General features: G+C 47.2%; 1 long non-coding RNA gene across 1 annotated transcript in view; it reads right to left on the bottom strand.

Moving 5' to 3' along the window:
* Nucleotides 1-894: 894 nt before the first annotated feature.
* The window catches only part of LOC143519681 (uncharacterized), a 105,129-nt gene continuing 90,222 nt past the window's right edge, over nucleotides 895-15,801 (bottom strand). Inside the window, exon 4 of the long non-coding RNA XR_013132488.1 lies at nucleotides 895-6,064. This is a non-coding gene — a long non-coding RNA (uncharacterized LOC143519681). The remainder of the gene's footprint in view (nucleotides 6,065-15,801) is intronic.

The raw sequence follows: 15,801 nt of genomic DNA on the forward strand, positions 1-15,801 counted from the left end.
AACGCCTTTTTCACAGTCCTCAGCACATAGAGTGGACCGCCGCTGTTCTGAGGGTGCAGGAGAAATGTTCCCCAAGAAAGTTACGAGTCCAAACATGGCTGACTGTCCGGGTTCCGAGATGCCACGCCTCGTGACGCGGGTCGGGTCTTTGCCCGGCTGATGCCGCATGACAACAGCACACGTAAACATGGTTTTACTTCCACTATAAATGGCCGATAAGAACCTCCAGTCTTTCCACCCATATTTGTCGCGCATGGTCTTTTTATGTCTGATTCATATTTTCCGATTAAAATTCTGTTCCTGTTTTAATCCTACAATAAAACGGCTTGAGTCCCATTACTTGCATGACATGTTTGAGGGCCCTCGTCATAAATAGTCCACACTGCTGGTCTGAATCACAGACCTGCTTTCCCATTGCATTCCAAAGCATTTTGGTCCATTTAATAATGTACGTGGTGTCTGGTACACAGCCTTCTTTATATTTTTGCATCTCTCTTTAATGTCCAAGCAACTCATTTGTAATCTTATAAACATCAAGTTTGGTGACCAAGAGAATATAACGAAACGTCATCTTTTAAGGCTCCGTAAGGCTACTCCAATAAACCCAGATGTTTTCAGCAGGTCTGGAGAGATGAGGTTTCATATAAAGATCATACAATTACTAGAGAATGAAAACCAGATTGGTTTCCTAACAGCAAAACCATTTCCCCCCATTTGGTATAGTCTTCACAGCAATGACAAGAAGGTTCTAACCCACATATACAATATACAACACAACATATCTACATTTTAGAGTACAAAAGACTCTGTTGTTTTATTTTACATATTGGAAAGCATAGAAATACATACATACACAAAGATAAATTAATATTTAAAATAATAAAATAAAATAATGAATTAAACAGTGTCTACTATTATACTGAAACACTTCAGATCCTCCAGGATGACGTATGTCCCTTTTTTAAGGATCCTCCACTCATCTCTTATAGACGAGACAAAAACACCGAAGTCCTGCTCATCAAGAGACATATAATTGACCTTTCAGATCTCAACACTGGTACTGTAGTTTGCCACCGATCTAGATTTGCTACGTGATAATTTATTAGCACAACCACTAACATAACTGGCACAAAAGGGTCAGTTGTCATCACACATCCATCCTCATCACCACAGCTGGAGTTGTTGTCTACTGCATTACCTGCAAGAGATGTAATCAGCTTTATATTGGAGAAACCAAGAGAAGACTTGTAGATCGGTTTGTTGAACACCTTTGGACCATCAGGATTAAGGAAATGTCATTTCCACTGGCAAGGCATTTTAATATTAATTGACACTGTATTGATGACATATGTGTTTGCATAAACAGTTGTTGCTATGGCAGCAAATAAATTAGGAAATTCAAAGAAAAATAATTGATCTGTATGCACACACACGCACTCTCCATGGGGCAACTGTAGAACCCCATGGGATTAATGTGATGATTTAAACATCTCCATTTTCCTCCTCCTATTAATTCAGAAGCACTTTGCTTGCACCGCTGATGATGGACCTTTGCCCAAAAATGTCCTGTTTCTCTGGAAAATTTGTGTACTTTGCAACTATTTTAATCTGTCTCTTTCTTTCTCTCTCTCTCTTTCTCTACATAGACAATATATGTATATAACGCTTGACATTATAAGCAAATCTGTGTGACAACAAGCTTGCCCGTGTCAGCTGAATGGTGGGCAGTATAGCATGCCTACTGTTGATATACTGATGCATAACTCAAGAAAACCGAATACTTTACATCTTTGTGTGCTCGATTAGGATCTTTTAATAGAGATTCATAAGATGTAAAGCAAGAGATATCTTGGGAAGCTTTTCTGCAGTCTGTGAAAAGTCATTTTCTCCAGAAATGAAAAACATATTTACACGCTAAACAAGGCCCAAAGCTCTTGTGATAGCATGAGAAAATGAACCCTGCTAATGGGTAGCGTTATTATACTAGATTACTGTGATGGAAAAGATGAGAATCTTGACAATCAGCATCTCTTTATCATACACAACTGTTCTTTCTCTACTGTTGATGTAATGATAGCCTCTAAGGTAAACTCCTCATGAGAGAGAGAGAAAGAAAGAGAGAGAGGGAAGGAGGGGGAGAGAGGGGGAAGGAGGGGAAGAGAGAGAGGGGGAGGGAGGGAGAGAGGGAGGGAGAAGCAGGATGAGACAGAAAGAGAGGTAAGCAGAAAGAGAGAGAGGGATGGGAGGAGAGAGTGCAAAAGGCAGTAGGAATGTGGGCAGGAGGGAGAGAGGGACGGAGGGAGAGAGGAAGAGAAGGAGAGAGGGAAGCAGAGAGAAAAGGAGGGAGAGAGAGAGAGGAAAGGAGGGAGGGAAAGAGAAATAGCACGTCTGAGCAAGGGTTAGGGGGATTGGCCAGAATGATAAAGACACTCCCTCGCTCTATCTATCATTACCACGGTTCTCCTTTTGGGTTTCCTTCATTTGTTCAGCTGTATTTCTAATACGGTCTGTGCCACACAATTAAAGTCTAATATCAGGGGCCAATGCCTAATGCTAGTTAGAGAAGGAGTCGCTAGCAAAACAAATGGAGTTTCAGAAAATACGCACCATCATCAGCTGTTACATGCTACAGCAGGGCCTGCGGTAAAGTGGAACAACATGTTAGATGGACCACTTCAATTTTCCATCAATCAAATTACAGTTTATTGTCCAGCCACTGTAACCCCAGGCTACACAAACGCGGGACTGTCAGTTATGAAAGATTATATTTCTGCTGTCACAACTGCACCACAGAAACAGCCATTAAAACAGAACATCACATCACTGATGACTTTAATGTTCACTTATTTAAGCTGAGGCTAGTACTGGGGTTTTCATGCAGTGAATTCTGTTTTAGGTTCATAATGATATTAGGTTACACTAATTGTATTAAACCAAGGAAAGCTGATTTATTATTTCCAATGTAATGGTTTTTCAAAATGAAATTTGTTAAATGAAATTGCATAATAGTGTTTTAATGGGTCTGCTCTAAATGACCTCATCATTAATATTTCATTTTATCCTTTAGATAACCTTCTGCCGACAAGTCTAATAGAATCACAGAGAGGTGATACTAAAGGCCTAACTCAAAGGCCCAACTCAAAGGCCCAACTCAAAGCTCTGGCTTCCTCAGTACTACAACCATTAGGGGTTCAAGCCTCACTGTAAAGCAAACAGTCCCCCAACACAGGTTCCCCACACTGCCTTTTGAGTTAGCTGTTAGCTAGTAGCCAACCAACATAATTCAGCGCAAACCCAACGATATGAGAGCATTACACAGTGCTTCATTGTTCTTATTGAACCTATGTACTAGTATTAAGGATCTATTAAGGCAATTCACAATACACAATTAATATGCAATTAACCCTTGGATATTTACCTTTACATTGGACATGTAAGTCAACATAAAAGCAGATGACTGTTGAGTTTAAGAGACAGGGAGGGAGGCTCGGGTTCACGTTTTATTGGGTAGATTTTCTTGGTAGGCCAAACAGCTTCTAGGTGAGACAGAAGTAGTTTTCTCACTAAAACAGTAAAATCTGTGTTCTTTCATTTCAAATTTACCTAACACATCACAAGACAAGTATTCTGACTAAAGTAAGTGGTCAAATGCAGAGAAGTTAAATGTTCTGTGCTATAGTAACTACATGACAGTCTCTTTTTTAAGTAAGGACATTAAATAAACAAGATAACACAAATAAACAAATGTTTACCAAGAACAGTGTCTCTAAACCCACAGTGAGGATTTTTGCACCATTACCACGTCCCACAGTATCAGGTACCACAAGAATCCATGTTGGTACCGGTCAACTCAGCATCACAAGGTGAGACAAAAACAAACTGCTTTTTAATTCCAAGTGAGCTGGAGTAGCTGTAACGTACAGTGAGGCTATCCTTAGCAGGGCACTGCAATTCATACATGTAATAAAATATGATGAAAGCCAAAAACGTTTTTTCATAATCCTTGAAAAAAAAAAACACTTTTCTTCTTCAGTATTCTTCCCAAGCCAGTCAGTGCCAGGACAATGCGCAGGGAAACGATGAGGTGTTATCAGACAATGGGCATCAGCTTCAGAACCTGCTGAAAGTCAGGAGTCCGAAGGCGTTCCCAGGAGCGGAGGGCGAGTGGTCGCGAGGTGAAACCAGCCCGGTGCTTCCCAGCGAGCTGGCGGAGCCTGCCCCGTGCCCCGTGCCCCCCTGAGCAGGAGCGACCAATCTGTGCCAAGCGCTGCTGTCTTCCACGTGGGCAGGGCTGGGAGGTCTCCGGCGTGCCACACCTCCTGGTACATTCCCACGAGGAGGCGAGGGAGGGAGGAGGGGTGGGTGGAAGGAGGTTGCGGCTTGTCAGAGACTTGTAATGACGTTCCTCCGTGTGGTTCCCCACCGTGTCTCCGTACAGGTGCTTTCCTTGCATCACATCCTCTTGTACCCTCCCACACGCCCGCCCCCTCACCCACCAACACACACACACACACACACACACAGTCTGCATGCCCCTGCCAGCGCTCGTGCATGTAAATCCGCTTGTTCAACACGCTGCTGTTTATTCCAGCCTCTCCCCCCGGCGTCTGCATATATGCAAAGCAGGAGGAGCAGAGGGTGTATGGGGGGTGGGGTTGGCGTACCCTGCGCATGCCCCACCACCAGAGAACGAGAGAGAAGATCTCTCCGCCCACCAGGCGCCGTGTGTAGCGCCATGCCCAGGACGTCAGGAGCGCCGTCTGCTAATCCTCCTTCACTCGACTCCCGCGCCTCCTGCTAATTGCCTCCCTCAGCTTCCCGCCACATTTATTATGTTTGCTCCTTGCCTCCTTGTTCTTCTCCACCCCCCCCCCCCCCCCCTAAAAAACCTCGTCCGTTATTCCACATCCAGGCCGTGCTGGGTCTTCGGCGGCAGGACAAAGGTGGGAAGAAGTTTGGCCGGTCCTGCCTCTGCCTCTCGGTCCACGTCGGTTGTCCGGAGGAACGGGTGCCTTCATTATAATTGCCCGTTGTCATCAGACATGTCAATTGTCTGACGCTGTATGTCATTAGCGGCACGCGATCGCTCCTCTCTGGGTCGTCTCGCTGCCGCCGGCGACGATAATTATCAATCGCGTCGGACTCCATCAACATGCACGATGCATAATTGATCACATTTTTTTCCCTCCTTAGAAAAAGGTGGGGGGGGGGAGAAAAAACAAAGCAGATTCCTCCATGTTGTCCTCTCGTAATCTTTTGTGTTGCATTATGGGGAAACTCCGCTGCCTCGTAGCCGAGCGTATTCCCTCTCGCCTTCGGCTCGGAAAATAAAGTGCCGTGCATGCATAATGGTCTCTAATTCTTCCCCCCATGGCTGGCGTTCTCAGATCCGTAAAGGGGCGGCGAGCACGATTTGCATAGCCACATTCAAATGAGCCCCCTGTACGCGGCTGTGTAATTAGCCCGCCTTGCCGCGGCTGTCTTAAACTCTCATTTGGGAGCGGTTCTCGTTTAAAAGGAGCCATTGTTTTCAAGCAAACTAGCATTAATTCCGAGGGGTGGGGGGCAGTGTAAAAAAAAACAAAAAAAGAAGAGAAAAAGGCAGACGGCGTTCCTGACGAGGCGTTAGCTCATTCCGCTGTGCTGTTTCTCGGCTAATTTACGCCGAGGTCTCCCGTCATCCTTCCCTTAAGCTGTCCTCTTTGTCTTGGCTTTGAAAATTTACAAAATCTTACAAGAAATCAATACTTAATTGATTATTCACTTTTCCGCGGCTTCAAATGACTCGCGCGCCCAATAGATCCCAGAGCAGTGTTTCCTTCTCCCTGGCAGAAGGCAGACAGGCGCGAGGCAGCCGTGGTGCCCCAGCTGGGGAGGCGATCGCAGGCAGGTGCCGCAGCTCGGAGCCCAGTGGTGGTGCGTGCCAGGAGCCGGCATGCCCAGCAGGACGTCCACCCCGGGCTTCTCAGGTGGGGTGGGGGCAGGGGGGTGGTCGCAGGGTCCCGTGTGACCAGGAGCCACCTCAGCGTCTTCTGGAGAGAGGGGGGGGACAACGGGGCAGGAGCTGGACGAGGAACGAGGAAAAGGAGGAAGAAGATGACAAGAAGGTGCATTAGAGGAAAGGAGAACCTTGATGATACCAAGAGATATGAAAGGTGCGGAAAAAAGGGGGCTTTTGTTTGTGTGTGTGAGAGAGTGTGTGTGTGTGTGTGTGTGTGTGTGTGTGTGTGTGTGTGTGCTGCCTCATTGATACTAGAATGGCATTGGCACTGTGCCACTTGGCCCCCGGAGAGCCTCCTTATCAGCATGGGGGGTGAACCATGCTACACACGCCTCTGACACAGCGCAAAGGGCGGTAGGTGGGGGACGTGTGGCATGTCGGGGGGGGGGGTAGACGTGTGGAGGAGGCAGATGGTGAGCCTGGCACACTGCCAGCACTGGCAGACTGCGTGCGGAAAATGCCTGTGCGCCCCCGACTCTGACACTTGTTGCCTGGCTATGAGGAAGCCCACCCCCACCCCCACCCCACACACCCACACACACTGCGCCGACTCACCCGGGTCTCGCCCACGCCGGTGGAACGCTACCCGACAACCCACACGCGACACTGTCAAGAATCTGCTGCACCAGGAGAGGCACGTGTGTGTGTGTGTGTGTGTGTGTGTGTGTGTGTGTGTGCGTGTGTGTGTGTGCATGCGCACGAGTGAACGTGTGCGTGTGGGAGAAGCCGGAGGGGGCGGGGGAGGGGACGTGGGCCCCCTCTTTTCCCTAACGAGGGGTGGAAAGCTGGCATTCAGGGCTGAGATATGCGCCGCATGCAAATCCCAACCGTGCAGACAGCTTGTGCCTTCTCAGGGAGCGGCAGTGCGGGAGAGATCCACGCCTCAGGGACGACGGCAGGCACGGGGAACTCGCCCCGCACACGGCCTGCTGGGGAGGACCTTCGCCCCTGGACCGGGGGGGGGCACCGCCTCGCTTTGGGGAGCTGAGTCAGAGGAGATCGTCCAATAAACACTTCGCCATCTGGATAAAGGGAGACGTTACAGGATGCCTAGGGTGCGGAAGGGGGCAGGATGGGGGCAGGATGGGGGCAGGATGGGTGTGTGTACAGGGGGTGGGGTGGAGGTGGGGGGAGTGAGGGAGTGTTTGAAGTAAAACAATTTCGAAGCACATTACAGAGAAGAAAGCGATTTGAATTGCCGATGCGGCGGTGCATATCTGCATGTTAATTAGAGTGGCGGAGGACCCCGGCGTCGAGCTGCTACAGATGAGCTGGGAGCCTCGCACAGCTCGGTCGGGAGACGCAAGGCTGATGCTCACGTTGATGCTCGCGCCCAACACGCCCGCTCTTTTGTTCTAGCGCTTCGTGTCTCGCTAAACAAACATCGAGCCTCTGATGAAAAGGGGGCGTCCGAAATTAAAATTATTGATCGATTTGACGGTCCACTTGAGAATCTCTCTAAACTAGACGAGGACAAACGCTGATATTGTAACAGATCGTCTGTGTGTTCGCAGTCAGGCTGCGATGGGACTGCAGTTTGTCTTCTTTAGTGCAACTTGGATGTTAAAAATTGTAATTCTAATGATGAGATGAGGTGAGGAGAGACTCCTTCATTTGGGATGCTCTCACACGATGGGGGTTGAACGCGGATGACATAAAGCATCCTGCAGTATGAGAAAAGGTAGGTTTCATAACCATAAGTTTTGTAATCTGCATGAGAACATACTGTTTGGATGTTTAACAGAATGATCTATCTTGCATGTGCTTTTTTCCCAAAGGGTAAAAAAACAGAATGACAATAATGAAATAAACCCTTGGTTTAAATCCAATTACAGTGCGAGTGCTTGTTTTCTATACCTTAACACACCCTTCATGATTGTGTGCACAGCTCATGGATATATGGTTGCCATGTGAACATAAATTGCTCATTTATGGCTGGTGTGTGTATTGAGGTGCTTGTCACCCATGTTGAGGAGTCATTATTGTAACTGCTGATAATGAGGCGTCAGGCTCACACTCTCGGTCAGAGAGGCGCAGACAATCACAAACACACAACTGAACAGACAAGGTCGTTTCGTTTCCCCCCGGTGCGTTAATACAGTTCCCAGGAAACGTGAATGGCTTTTGTACACAGCTTATCGCTGCCATTATGACTTGGGCCACGTGAGAATTCTTCACTTACTATGCATCACATTTCAATGTCATCCACATGAAATGTAAAGGTTTTGCATACTGTAAAAGATAATGTACATGTAGCTATTCTAAGTACTTTCCTGATAATAAAGCACAGCAGGGTTCTCCCAGCTAATTAGATCAATTATTTTCAATCCTGCACCACTCCGTCTGTTCAGAAATGAACAGTAACGTCTTAGATCTCCATCCGTTAGATGTCCTACAGAGAACAGACAGAGTGCTCGGCTCCATCCGTCACAGAGATCTGGGAGTGAAAACACACCGACTCACTGTCTATTTTGTTTACTGACTCAGTGAGTCATGGTGTAGTGGTGTAGACCCCCCCATCACACCACCACCACATCACCCACGTTGCCATCACCCCAAAAACAAGTGCATGAGGTCCTACTCTTGCATCAGCGTAGTGGTCTGAAGGGGGGGGTGCGTGTTCCACCATAACATGGAGCCATGTGCTTTCATCAACCACCTCCCCGCCAGCTCACTTGGAGAAGGAACCATCAAGGTCTCGGCAGCCATGTCATTACCGTAATGTGCCTTCATTCGGCGAGGTCATTAGGGAAGATATTAACGTCGACTCCAGCGCTCGCGTGCACGATGGCGGCCGGGGTCACTGAGCTGCACCCCAATTTCTCAACAAAGGGCACCGCACGCTTGCGCCCACCCGCACGCCTCTCCACCGAGCTCTTTTATGCAGATCACCCTCGGCGCTCGGCCCCGGGCGGAATATTTATGAGCAGCCGGTAGACGTGCATATTATTATTGTTATCTGTTTCAGGGAAATAACATCAGCCGCAAGACTGGCAATCATCAGGGTGCTTGATTTATATACCAATAAGGGCCCGGCGCAAGTGATGGGGGGGGGGGGGGGGGGGGGGGGTTGTAAAAATTTGTTTTAGCAGATTAATTAAATAGCCAGCATCGAGCAAAGAGTGACGTTCAGGTCACGTCAGCCGCCTTTGTTTTGACGGTGACGTCAGAGGAATAAGGGCAAGGCACAGAGTGGTGATGAGGTCCGTCAGGAGCAGTAACAGCAGAGCAAAAACAAAGCTCTTCCTCCCCATTGGCTCGTACTAAAGGAACAGGTCATAAATGTAAGAAGCATGTTCAGTAATAGCATCAGTATGTAACAGATTCGTGGCCTCCGTGCGGGATAAACTTCGGCACACGTTTTGATTAAGCCGATTAAGCCTCGAACGCCTGTTGAGCAAACGTACACACGAGCTCCACCACCAGCTGGGCTTTTAGCAGAGCCGTTCTCATGGTCTCACGCCAAGTTCGTCATTGTTCGCGAATGCTATGTTTGCTAACACATGTCGGCACTCTAAAGTCAATAACTGTCAGATCAAAGGAGGAGGTCTAAGCTATCTTCTTTATTACCCCAGGGATTCTCATACAGACACTGTACCACTACTAAATGTGCAAAGTAAACATGTGGATTTGGGTTCTCTAATAATGAGAAGCCTGCAACATGGTCCCACCAAAAGGTAACAGGAAACTAAACACTGCCAATCCACATCCAGTATATAATTCTGATAGCTCTGTTGTACTCTTTATATATAATATATATATATATATATATACACACACACACACACACATATATATATATGTTTCTTCAACAAGAAAAGGATGTTTTAAGAATAGTCTTACTCCTGTGTCTAGTGTGGCCCCAGTGGAAGCTGGGTAATTTTACAATGGATCTGTCTGTCTAAACAATACGAATGCCAAATGAAGGTGAGTAATTGTGTGAGTGCTGCTCATTCGCACTAGTTTTTGATGAGGAGTAGCACAACAGGCCGTGGACCACAAAGTCAGCCTTCAAAGTCCCTCGACCTCCACAGATGCAAACAAACAGCTGGAACTGGGCCTGCTCGGGGTGGGGAGGCCTTCAGCAGACAGACCCTTGCTGCAACACGGCCCCCCTACTGATGAGACCTTCAGGCTGCTGGATGCTATAGTCCGGGCTTACACAATGTGTCTTCTCATTCAGCTCATAAGTAAGACATGGACTTGACAAGACACGTTCTTGTTCGTGAAGACCTAACCTTGTGCACTCTGTAAGACCCATGCGTGTGAAGCTAAACAAATCAGGGAAACCTAAAAAAATGAATGTAAATCATTCAAGTAATATTTATATTTAAAAAACAAGGTTAACTTGAGCCTAATCTGCTGCTATGAAAAATAAGGTGGGATCCAAACTGCAGTGAACCGTGAGCTATAATGCATCAGTGTTTACTGCATTTCACCAAGAGGTGAATGCACTGTCCATTTCAAAACATGTCTGTAAATGACAGAGACATCTGCCACAAAACACATCCTGGTGCTTCTTCACAGTGTGGGAGAGGCGTCTCTGAATCCGCATCAGACTCGGCGTGCGGAGGTGAGACACAGGGACGCAGGGACGAGGGACAGCGTGTGGTCAGGACCGTCTCAGCCCTTCAGGACCTCAGGCTGTCCTGTGAGCTTCAGGACAGCGTGGAGAACCCGGCGAGGTACCTGCTCATGAATATAGCCCAGCTCTCAGTCTGTGGCACGCAACGCCAAACATCTCGAAACCGTCATGCAAAACGAGGCCCTGTGATTTTTTATCAGGAACACGAGGATGGCAGAGCAGAAACCTTTATCGGCGATAGAGTTTGTTTAATTAACAGCTGGGCCTGTGCCAGGCAGCTAGGGGCACGTGCCCCCTGCACACGGCTCACAGCCGTGGAGATTAGTGGAAATATGGCTATTGTGAATCATTGGGAAGGAGCGTACTTCATGAGAGGGAGAAAAACAACCATGCGGTCCCAGCAGCACCCGAGCTCAGGCATTATGGGCTACGCTTTAATGCGGCGTCTGGGTGCCAGGCGCCTTCCTGCTGGGTCAGATGGGTGCCCCTGTTGCCGGGCGGGTTTTTAATGCTCTCAGGCTGCGAATCGAGGCGCTGAAATAACACAAAAGTGGCAGAGATACGGCGGCGACGAAAACAACAACAACACAAAGCAGATAGCCAGCGCCGGTGGCTTGTGGTAAAACGGCTCCGATTACACGCACAGACGGGGGGGGGGGGGGGTAACACACCCTTCCAGCAATGAACACCCTTCCATGCAACACACTCGTTTATGTGCGGTTGAAATCTCCCCACCTGTTTTCTCTCCACTTTAACCGAGTTATTAACAGCTGAAAAGGCTACTGTCAAAAGCTTACAGCCTTAAGGTGATACAGGCTGTGTGCTACGTCTAAGCATTTAAAATGTAACGCAAATATTGATCCTGGGGTTTGATTTTTAAAAGTAATGATTAGGCTACTTCCTCAGTAGCTTGATTAAGCTCCATTAGTATTGACGAAAATGCTAGAAAAAGCTACAGAGTGCCACAGAATCACAATCACACTGATTGGAGCTTCTGGGGTTCGGGTGTACGTAGGACGCTGCTACCTTACGTCCTGCCTGTCTACATCCCCACCCCCTTCAATCAATGAGAAGGCATCCAGTGTATTAGCCCCGTTTGGAGCTGGGATTCCAAGCAGACTTGAGGCTCCGTCTGAACTGGCTTCAGATGTCTATAGAGAGAGCTGGACTGCGTTGGAAATGCTTACCTGGATGGGTCTCGGAGCTAATTGAAGAAAAGAGAGAGAAGTCTGATATCTCTGAACAGGCAAAATTTCAATTTTTCCTTTATGCAGCTCGGCTTAAACACGCAAATAAGGTTTGGCCCATTTGCTGACAGGAGCCAGGTGTCAAAGTTAAAACAAAGACACACACACACACCCACAACCACATGAACACACGCAGTGTACATTATCGTGTCAGAGCCAGACATGCGTGACACACATTTTCACTGGATTAACATTCATCAGCAACAGCTTGCACTGGTTTATACTGCCTTTCATTCCCGGTGTGTTTGCAGGTTTTTGCAAAAACAGCAACATGGCCATCTTCATTAAACCAGCTCACCAGTCCTTTGACTCTAAACATTTGCAGTACTGTAGGATTTGGGGAATACACCTCCAAAGAGCGGAGTGTTCCCCTAAAGTAGACAAAATGTTCAAATGATCGTTTGGCTAGAGGCCAGGCAGGCGAGCTGCTGTGTTAAGCCAGGGGGCTTTGATCTTAAGTGAATTTAGGCAGGGCAATGCAATTTCACAATCCAAGTACACCAGCTGTTTAAAGTTAAACTTCCAAGGTAACCATGGCGCCCTCCGCCAGGAATACAGACAGTCACATGTGGAATAGGTTTGGATTCGTTCCTCCAAACATACCCCAAGTCTCTGCTCTTAAGAAGCACCACTGCTAAGACATTTGCTTACATCAGGTAAACAGGAAACAGGTCACTGATAAACCAACATACGAAGTCCAAAAATGTCTGGCGCGCTGACCGTTAGCACCACCCCACTATTACACTAATTCAGATGGTTAACGGTTACCTGCAAAGCCAATACTAATTATCAGCCAACATGATTATATTTACAAACGTAATTGGGTCTTGGCAGGGAACATACACTCATGCATGTCAATCAGGAGGGCAGAATGGAAAACAGGTATCTATTACCTAATTACAGGTGGTTAGTTCATTTGCAAGGCTTCTTTGTATCGTTGCAGTGCAGAGCTTGAAATATTTGTGGTCCGTCATTATAATCTAAAATATACTGAGCAATGCAAAGCAGACAGCTAGCAATAACATAAATACGAGACTTGGAAAAACAGGTATGAGGTGGCCAAGAAAAAGGGGGGAGAAGAGAGGAAGACTGAAACTGATGAAGAGTGTCCGACGTGAGCCTCAGAGACACTTTCTCTTAGGACTTTGGTTCAATAAATGCCATCAGAGTTTCTTCTCTGAACGTGGTGGTGTTGTAGGTCTACAAATGTTGGTAGTGATTCTGCTCTGCTCCATGTGAACGCTACCACACTGACGCCACGTCCGAGTTCTGCGCAGGGACCGGCGTGCGTACTGTGTGGCGAAGCCAAACACCCCTGCTGCAGGAGTAAATACTGTTATGTAATGACAACACCAGCAAAAACAGTGAGAAAACATTTTCATGAAGGTGTAGTTGCCTCAGTTGCTGGCTGCTCATCACAGGGGCTAGGAGCCAGCCATGTCTATAACAGCCTATTCAGAAACTGTAGTTCAGCCCAATAAAAACAAAAAACAACAAAAAAATTTGAGCTGTAACAAGCGCCAGTGTGTGTTTGTGCGTGTGTGTGTGTGTGTGTGTGTGTGTGTGTGTGTGTGTGTGTGTGAGTGTGTGTGTATGCGTGTGTGTGTGTGTGTGTGGTGTGTGTGTGTGGTGCATGTGTGTGTGTGTGTGTGTGTGTGTATGAGTGTGTGTGTGTGGTGTGTGTGTGTGGTGCATGTGTGTGTGTGTGTGTGGTGCGTGTGTGTGTGGTGTGTGTGTGTGTGTGTGTGTGTGTGTGTGTGTGTGTGTGTGTGTGTGTGTGTGTGTGTGTGTGTGTGTACTAAGGGGTTCCATAGGCAGTAGGCAGCCTGTCCCATATGAGGCAGGAGTGATGAATGTGCGGTGGTGATCAGGATCCTCATTAAATCAAATGTAAATGGGGGTGTAGTGGGTGGGTGTGTGAGTGTGGGTGTAGCGGGTGGGGTGTCTGAGTTGGTGGGGCAAAGCTTGGAGGAGAATAAAGCAGCACTGGCAGCATGGCAGGATCTAATGAAAATCACTGGTCATAAAGCAGCGCCAGTCACTGAGCTCCAGGGCACGGCGGCGCGCCCGCGGGGGTGTGTGTGTGTGTGTGTGTGTGTGTGTTCCGAAAATGAAGCACCCAGAAAATGAGCGCCCGGCACCGTGAGGAAAATGGATGGGCGGTGGCGGCCCGAGCCGTAGGGGCTACAGCGTGAGGAGAACCTTCCAGGAAAACACGGCGGCTTCGAGCGGCTGAATGTAACACGGGAGAAAATGAATAACAGCGAGCTGTGAAAAAGAGAAGGAAAAAGCAGGAGTGGGGAGGGAGAGAATGAGGGAGGGAGGGAGGGAGGGAGTGCGTGAGGGACCCGTCCCACACAGCACACGGCCATTACGGCGCTCAGAATGAGCCTGGCTTTTGTTAAGATTATTAAAACAAAGAGGAATACACGGATTCTGCTGATTTATCATCCCGGTTGAGAACTGTTTGGATTTCCTTGGCCGGTAGAATGCAGAGATTGGGCCTGGTTCAAACATGGAAGTGTATCACCACTCCAAATTTTCGCCACAGCCTGTAGTGTTTTAAGAAGGTTCCTCGCCATGTGCGTGGTTAGTGAATTACAGTAGGGATCGACTGGGAGGAATCAAAGGAGACACTAACCCTTGATTCTGACCATATGCAGTGGATACATACACAATGTTGAACATGTTCAAATATGCAGGACCTTTGACATGAAGATGCATACAACACACAACAGAAGGCTCAAGCCACAACACTGTCACAGCAATCAGAAACCCAAGTGATCTGGAATTAAGTTCTTTGTAACCCAGCACCATGGCAACAGACATCATACTGATTGAGTCCACACACAGACAGGCACACTTACACACACACAGAAAGAAGGAGAGAGAGAGAGAGAGAGAGAGAGAGAGAGAGAGAGATATGGCTGGATTAATAAATGTCTGACAGAGCACTCACAGATCTCCTTTCCATCCTGGAAATGGGGCGAAGTCAATTCCAGACTGTGACAATCCTAACTGTGAAAAATGGGCCCTGATTTCTTTTCTTTTGATACTCTCCAATGGTACTGGGGTGTTTGTTCCTCACAGGGGTTTTGTATGTAATTCTGTATGTTTTGGCTACCAGTGTGCACCCTCACAACCTATGGCTGTACAAAATGAATTAGATAGCAATGAAATATGTAAATGTCCCATTTAATCTGCATTCATTCGTTGAAACCAGAAATACTGCAATTACTCTAACACGCTAAGCCACACAGACAACCCGAGAGATCTGTTTACCCCCATGTAATTATCACGGTTACAAAAACACCACACCACTAAAATACTGCATGTTGCTTCTGTCAACAGTGGTCTGGGTAGAGACGGGGAACCCTCCCTGGTAGGGTCTCTTCTGGAGAGACTTGACCCCTGGGGTCACATCCCACAGGGGTCTGTTGCAGAACCTGAGATGGCACTAGAGAGTGGTACTAGAGTGGTACTAGAGTCCTCGAAGGGCTTCCTTGTACAGGCACACCAAGCTGGCGAATGACACAATGCTACTTTCTGTATCAAAATGTTCTGGAGTAACTAAAAAATGTTCTACCTGATATTATCATCAACAAAAAAATTAATAAAATCTACTGTATACTACTATTTTTACTATACTACTACTACTACTACTACTACTACTACTACTGTAAAAGCTACTGTATATACACACAGAGATTTACTATAATCATACATACTATACTACATTTACTACAATGTACATCATTGTTTCATGTAAAGTTCTACTTAGTGACTGTAATATGTAAACTTTTGGGTGCATTTTTGGTGCCTCGATCCAGATTGGCCCTGATTTATTTACTACAGTCCCTGAACTATGGCCCTGCCTCCCAAGCAGCCCTGCCAGAGGTGTCTTTTCTAATGAAGCCCAACTGGATTCCTCTTTACCTACTTTGCTTGCTTATTGATTGAGTGACTGT

Source organism: Brachyhypopomus gauderio, chromosome 7, assembly GCF_052324685.1.
Source record: "Brachyhypopomus gauderio isolate BG-103 chromosome 7, BGAUD_0.2, whole genome shotgun sequence".
Lineage (NCBI taxonomy): Eukaryota > Metazoa > Chordata > Actinopteri > Gymnotiformes > Hypopomidae > Brachyhypopomus > Brachyhypopomus gauderio.